Source organism: Mustela erminea, unplaced genomic scaffold (assembly GCF_009829155.1).
Source record: "Mustela erminea isolate mMusErm1 unplaced genomic scaffold, mMusErm1.Pri scaffold_79_arrow_ctg1, whole genome shotgun sequence".
Lineage (NCBI taxonomy): Eukaryota > Metazoa > Chordata > Mammalia > Carnivora > Mustelidae > Mustela > Mustela erminea.
In genome coordinates, this window is record NW_022476439.1 from 5,352 (window position 1) to 13,096 (window position 7,745).

Here is a 7,745-nt window from a genome sequence, read left to right on the forward strand (position 1 = left end):
TGAGTGCTGTGAAGTGTGTAAACCTGGCGATTCACAGACCTGTACCCCTGGGGATAAAAATATATGTTTATAAAAAATAAAAAATTAAAAAAAAAATTCTTACCCAGAGTTAATCCTGTAGTTATAGCTGTTGCTATTCCTGGGGACAAAAAGAGAAATAAAATTTAATCATCAATGGCAGATGACATTTTGGGGGGTTTATTACAAGGGCAAGACTTAGAGTCATCCTCAGGATATGATACTACAACAACCAGTATCTTCTACCATAACCGCTAATAGAAACGTTCTTCCTATAGCACTGGTTTTCATATTATAGGCTATATATAATTATATAGGGAATAAGATTTATAAATGCAAACAACTACTGCTTATAACAACATTAGGCAAGGAGAAAAAAATCTACTCTAAGCAAACACTGGCACACAAAGTCATTTCAAGAAGCTCACTGGAGGCTCCCGCATTCCTGCAGTTCTTACATTTTTTTTAAAGATTTTATTTATTGATTTGACAGAGAGAGATCACAGTAGACAGAGAGGCAGGCAGAGAGAGAGAGAGAGGGAAGCAGGCTCCCTGCTCAGCAGGGAGCCTGATGCGGGACTCGATCCCAAGACCCTGAGATCATGGCCTGAGCCGAAGGCAGCGGCTCCACCCACTGAGCCACCCAGGCACCCCCAGTTCTTACATTTTCTATGTGTGGCTGTGAAAAGTTGCAATCAAAGCTGGAATGTCAATGCATAAAGTGGTAACAGAGACCAAGAGGCCCTGAGGGTACAGAATAAAGAGTAAATAAAGAAATAAGCTTTGAAATGGCAGCATTACTGAAACATATTTTTAATAACCAAATATCTTTAAGTATTAAAAAACAGATTTTTATTATCGAAATGTCTACCAGAAACCTTGACCTCTTGCCCTTTTCCCATCAAAACAACTGTTTTAATAATATAAAAACTTAAAACGCCTCTTAGGAAGGTAAATTATAATGTTATAGCAAGAAAGGATGCTGACTGCCCCACATATGCTAAATTAAATTAACATCCAAATTGGTAAACTTGACTTATCTTCACTAAGGTGAAACACTGCATTATATACTCTAATGTAAAAATTAAATTAATTCTTTATATTTAAAGAGGTATATCTTCTTTGTGTCAAGTATACCAAAAAAGAAGTTATTTTGAAAAGAGATATCTTGGGATGCCTGCGTGGCTCAGTTGGTTATTAAGTGGCTGCCTTCAGCTCAGATCATGATCCCAGGGTCTTGGGATCAAGTTCTGCAATGGGCTCCTTGCTCGGTGGGAGCCTGCCTCTCCCTCTGCCTCCTACTCCCCCTGCTTATTCTCGCTCTCTCTGATGAATAAATAAAATCTTTCTTAAAAAAATCTCATTTCTTTAAATTTGTGCCTCTTCTATTTTTAGGATTTATTTAATTTTGAGAAAGAGCTTGGGGGAGGGAGGGTGCAGTATGCAACAGGAGGATAGGGAAAGAGAGAGAGAATCTCAAGCAGACTCCCCAAGGAGCTTAAAGCCCAAAGAAGGTCTCATTCTGCAAGCATGACATCATGACCCGAGTGGAAATCAAGAGTTAGACCCTTAACCAACTGAGCCATCCAACAACCCCTAAATGTGTGTTTTCCTTTACACTAGAATAGATCATAACCAATGTTAGGCCTATCACTGGCCCTTAATTCCACATCCCTATATATTTTTTCATCTTAATATCTACCAATTTTTAGGTCTGACACCAATGACAATCCCTATAAAGGGAAGAGATATAAAGCAGAACCTTAAAAAGAATATCCCATACCTATTCCCTGAAATGTGACAATCCTCCTTACCTGTATATGTTCCTCCCAGAGTGAAACCAGTGCTAGGTTTTGATCCAAAGAGCCCGGTTCCAAAACCACCTGAAGGAGCAGATGTTGTTGCAGGAGTTGCAGTGCTTCCAAGAGTTCCAAAATTGAGCCCCACTGAAGGGTTGCTTATTTATAAAAAACACAAAATAAAGTCTACTAGAGCCAGTATTTCCTTAAGAAAAATAAAAATGAACTCTTCAAGGTTAAACACCTTCTTTCTTTTCACATATTCAATATATTGCCATAAAATACAAAAAGAACTAACAATTTATTTTTAACCAACCAAATTCAAATATTCTCCTGTTCTCTTTAAAAATAAGTCACATACAAAAGATTTCAGATCCCAGGAAATCATACACAGTATCACATATTCTCCTTTTCTAAGTTTTATTGACAGTTAGCATATTTTAAAATGGCCACAGAGAAATCCTATGAATGTGGATCATTTTCCTCTTGAATGACTCACGTATAGTTTACATTTCTAAATACATTTGTTCTTTCCCAACTACTAAATAAAGAAAAATAAAACATACTCAGAAAAGTTATTTTAAGTGATCTTTGCCACCTCTCTGTTGCTTTATCACCATATTCATGGATTTAGGCAGGGACAGGGGGATACAGTTACTTTTCTTGTCACCAAAACAGCATCAAGAACTGGGGTAGGGGTGAGAAGAGGAAAAGGACTAAACATAACCTGGCAAGAGTAAAATACAAAGTAAAATTACCCTCTATCCAGATTATGTGTTCATAAGCAGAAATTCTCTTCAGAGTTTCTGAAAGCTTAAAAAGAACACAGCTGGTAATAGCAAGTGATGTGAACAAAGTTCACAACTTTCAACTGTTCTTATCAAAACTCAGGGGCTCATATTTGCTATCTATAGTGGGAGAACAAATTATTAAAATAAACAAAATGTCTTGACAACCTGACACTTCAAAATTTGTACAGGAGAGTTAAAAGAGATTATAACACATAACATAATGGGAGCTCCCATTCATCCTATATAGGTATCTTTATTCTGTCTTGCCTGCCCCTTCCAAACAGACATAATCACAAGAGAAGTCAAGGTCAGTTTTAAAAAGCTTACGTCTGGGACACTGCAATTTAAGGAGGTAGCGGTGTTATGGCTGGGTTCCAGTAGCAGCTCTCCAATGTCCTGGGACTTGTGTGACATAACTTAGCCTTCTTGATCCTCTGTTTCCTCATATGCAAAATGTTAATAACTGTGCCCACTTAACAGATTTTTTGCAAGAGATTAAGAGATTATGCATGGTGAATTAACTTCACTTAATAAATGTTATTACTGTCATCATCAGGAACTTAATAAATTCAACTAAATACATTTTATACAATGTATTACACCAGCCAATCACTGTGAGGGGAATAGAACTTGAAACCAGTCATCAACACTGAGTGGGGGGGGCAAAAAAAAAGGGAGCGGGCCCTGTGTCTTAGTTTATCACTGATTTTAAAATGATCTCTAGGAACATAGGTATGTGAAGTACAGAAGGTTGGCAAAACAGGGTTGCAAGGTCTCACCAACAAAGCACAAAGCTTTGAACACTTAATTAACTGAGCTAAAAAGGTATTTTAATAAATGTTATTGGCAAAATTTGAAGAGCTCAAATTAAGGAAATGGTAATTATGCTCTCCTCCCTCCCAAATAATTCAGTAATCCCATTTGGTTTTACTGCTATACCATAAACATATAAAGATGCACAATGAAATTATGTATTTTTATTTTTCCTGAAATTATGTATTTTTAGACAAAATATTTAAAATTACTTGACAACTTAAGATAACTGAAGACACAAGGCACTGTTTCATAATTAGATGTGAAACCATTACCGAAGAAATACATCAAAGTGGTATCTTCTTACTCAAGAAAGCAAAAAAGAAATTTCTCTGCAGGAGAGAAATTTATTTAAAAGCTACCCCAGGGGCGCCTGGGTGGCTCAGTGGTTTGGGCTGCTGCCTTCGGCTCGGGTCATGATCTCAGGGTCCTGGGATCGAGCCCCGCATCGGCCTCTCTGCTCCGCAGGAAGCCTGCTTCCCTCTTTCTCTCTCTCTCTCTCTCTGCCTGCCTCTCTGCCTACTTGTGATCTCTGTCTGTCAAATAAATAAATAAAATCTTTAAAAAAAATAATAAAAATAAAAATAAAAGCTACCCCAAACAGGACCAAGTTTTGCGTCAACCCACTATTATCTGCCAATGGCTCATCAGAATGTGTTACAGTGGACTCCAACAGGTCAGGAATATTGTTTTCACTTCTCCAGCATGCCCTAATGTGGACTTAGAAAGTAGCATTTAGGGAGCACTTACCAAGTGCCCGATATGATGTTAAGTACTTTACTCATCAGCAACTCTGTTCCAGATGCGGGAACTGAGGCTTGGAGAGTAACTTCCCTAAAATGACTTACCTAAAGAGACCAAATCAGGATGCCTGGGTGGCTCAGGGGGTTAAAGCCTCTGCCTTCGGCTCAGGTCATGATCCCAGGGTCCTGGGATCGAGTCCCGCATCGGGCTCTCTGCTCAGGAGGGAGCCTGCTTCCTCCTCTCTCTCTGCCTGCCTCTCTGCCTACTTGTGATCTCTGTCTGTCAAATAAATAAATAAAAATCTTTAAAAAAAAATAGAGACCAAATCATCAGATGGCACTAGGGGAATTCAGGTCTCCAAACCAGTACTCCACCAGACAAATGTTAAGACAGTGTCTCCCTTGCATTCATTTATCCAAGCCCTTCTAAAGTTTCTTTCTTTCTTTCCTTTTTTTTTTTTAAAGTAATCTCTCCACCCAGTGTGGGGCTTTCACCATCCCAAGATCAAGAGTCATGCTGTTCTGACTGAACCAACCAAGGGCCCTTTATCTAGGCCCTTCTAAAGACTGTGTCCATGTTTCTAGCTGATCACTGTAATTCTTTTACTCAGTAATTCAACAAATATTTATTAAAGCCCTCTTTATGTGCCAGGAACTGTCACAGGGACAGAGGATGGAGTGGTAAATTTAAGACTCAGATCCTGTCTTCAGGAAGTTTCTAATCAGTGAAAGAAAGGGATTAATCAAACATTCATTCATTCAAAAAATGTGTAGAGCTCCACTGTCTACTGGAGATAAAAAAAAAGTATGAAAAGGTCGTCGCTTCGTGGAGCTTCCATTCTACTGCTGGGATCAGAAAATAAGTCAAAAAAAATGCAATGAACTGATCACAACTGTGATAAGTGCTATGTTACAGGGTACAATAAAGATGGAAACCTCCTCCACACTGGCAGATCTAAAAAGTCCTCTCAGGGCGCCTGTGTGGCTCAGTGGGTTAAGCCGCTGCCTTCGGCTCAGGTCATGATCTCAGGGTCCTGGGATCGAGCCCCGCATTGGGCTCTCTGCTCATTGGGGAGCCTGCTTCCCCCTCTCTCTCTGCCTGCCTCTCTGCCTGCTTGTCATCTCTCTCTGTCAAATAAATAAATAAAATCTTTAAAAAAAATAAAAATAAAAATAAAAAGTCCTCTCTGGAGATGCCAACATTTGAGTCCCAAAAGTAGACACTAGCTTGGCATATGAGGAAGGAGGTGGGAGGGTAATTCTAATCAGGGGGAAATGCCCCCAAGCAGGAAAGGGTTTGGCCAAGCCTCCCTGAGGAACTGAGAAGATGCCAAAGTTGATACAGCAGTATTTTTCAAAATAAGATTAGGAGTCATCAGGAGTATAAATAAAATCAACTTAGCAGATCATAACTGGCATCTTAAAAATGAAATGGAACAGAACAGAAAATATCAAAGTGCATCACATAAATTAAGGGCAAGTATCTTTCTTTGAAACTTTGTTTCAGTTATTTCTTTGCCTGTACCTGAAATGAAATAATTCCTTTCCCAGTAAGTCTGTATTACTGAATTGGAACAAACTGAAATGAGGAGATGGGCTCAGGATGAATCTGACAAGGTTCCAGATTATTTGCTTGTGGATCATGGTAAGATTTATTTTTACTTCATTCCAAGGATAATGAAAAATCATTACAGTCAGGCAATGGGAATTTTAAAAATGACTCTGACTATACCTTTTTAAAAAAGATTGGCATCAAAGTATATTTTTGACACAGCAATTGCGATTCCATTGAACTAATCTAAGTAGGGGATGATAGGAATAGTTTTCGCCAAATATGAGAAGGAGTTACTGGTTGAAAACCTGGAAGAAAGAGCCAGTACCCTTATTTATTTCACCATCTAAAACAGAGTCCATTATATGGGACTGTGTTCAATAAATATTTGTTCCATGAATGACAAGAGCTTGCAACAGGGCGGTGGCACTGGAAGTAAAGCAAATGGAAACTAGGGGGGGGGAGGAGTCAAGATGGCGGAGAAGTAGCAGCTGAGACTGCTTCAGCTAGCCGGAGATCAGCTAGATAGCTTATCTAAAGATTGCAAACACCTGAAAATCCATCGGCAGATCGAAGAGAAGAACAACAGCAATTCTGGAAACAGAAAAACAACCACTTTCTGAAAGGTAGGACCGGCGGAGAAGTGAATCCAAAGCCACGGGAAGATAGACTCCGGGGGGAGGGGCCGGCTCCCGGCAAGCGGCGGAGCAACGGTGCACAAAATCAGGACTTTTAAAAGTCTGTTCCGCTGAGGGACATCGCTCCAGAGGCTAAACCGGGGCGAAGCCCACGCGGGTTCAGCGTGGCCTCAGGTCCCGCAGGGTCACAGAAGGAGCAGGGGTGTCTGAGTGTCGCAGACCTTGCGGGTATTGGAACGGGAAAGCCGGCTACAGAGACAGAGCCGACAGTAAGCTCACAGCTCGGTGTTACCTTGAACTGGTCGCAGGCTCGGAGAGCTCAGAGCGCAGCCGGAGGTCAGGCAGACGGGAGTAACTGGGCGCTGTTCTCGGAGGGCGCACTGAGGAGTGCGGCCCTGGGCTCTCGGCTCCTCCGGGCCGGAGACCAGGAGGCCGCCATTTGTATTCCCGTCCTCCGGAACTCTACGGAAAGCGCTCAGGGAACAAAAGCTCCTGAAAGCAAACCCGAGCGGATTACTCACCCCGGCCCTGGGTAAGGGCGGTGTAATTCCGCCTGGGGCAAAGACACTTGAGAATCACTACAACAGGCCCCTCCCCCAGAAGATCAACAAGAAATCCAGCCGAGACCAAGTTCACCTACCAAGGAGTGCGGTTTCAATACCAAGGAGAACAGCAGAATTCCAGAGGAGGAGAAAGCCAAGCACGGAACTCATGGCTTTTTCCCTGTGATTTTTTTTTAGTCTTGCAGTTAATTTAATTTTTTTCTTTTTCTTTTTTTTTTTTTTTTCTCGCCTTCGGGTAAAATTTTTTTTTTTTTAACTGTTACCTTTTTCTTTTTTAACGATTTTTTACTAGTTTATCTAATATATATATTTTTTCTTTTTTACATTTTTCTTAGGTGTTTTCCTTTTTTTTTTTTTAATTCTTTTCTTTTTTCTTTTTTTTTTTTTTCTTTTTTCTTTTTTTTTTCTTTCTTCCTTTTTGAACCTCTTTTTATCCCCTTTCTCCCCCCTCACGATTTTGGATTCTCTTCTAATTTGGTTAAAGCATTTTTTCCTGGGGTTGCCACCCTTTTAGTATTTTACTTGCCCCTTCATATACTCTTATCTGGACAAAATGACAAGACGGAAAAATTCAACACAAAAAAAAGAATAAGAGGCAGTACCGAAGGCTAGGGACCTAATCAATACAGACATTGGTAATATGTCAGATCTAGAGTTCAGAATGACAATTCTCAAGGTTCTAGCCGGGCTCGAAAAAGGCATGGAAGATATTAGAGAAACCCTCTCGAGAGATATAAAAGCCCTTTCTGGAGAAATAAAAGAACTAAAATCTAACCAAGCTGAAATAAAAAAAGCTATTAATGAAGTGCAATCAAAAATGGAGGCTCT

General features: G+C 40.1%; 1 long non-coding RNA gene across 1 annotated transcript; it reads right to left on the reverse strand.

Annotated features, from left to right (window-relative positions):
• Nucleotides 1-102: 102 nt before the first annotated feature.
• On the reverse strand, nucleotides 103-2,636 carry LOC116584041. The gene is made up of 3 exons (XR_004283031.1): nucleotides 2,384-2,636; nucleotides 1,833-2,022; nucleotides 103-139 (listed from the first exon to the last, which is right to left on the reverse strand). It is a non-coding gene; the product is annotated as an uncharacterized LOC116584041 (long non-coding RNA).
• Nucleotides 2,637-7,745: the final 5,109 nt, after the last annotated feature.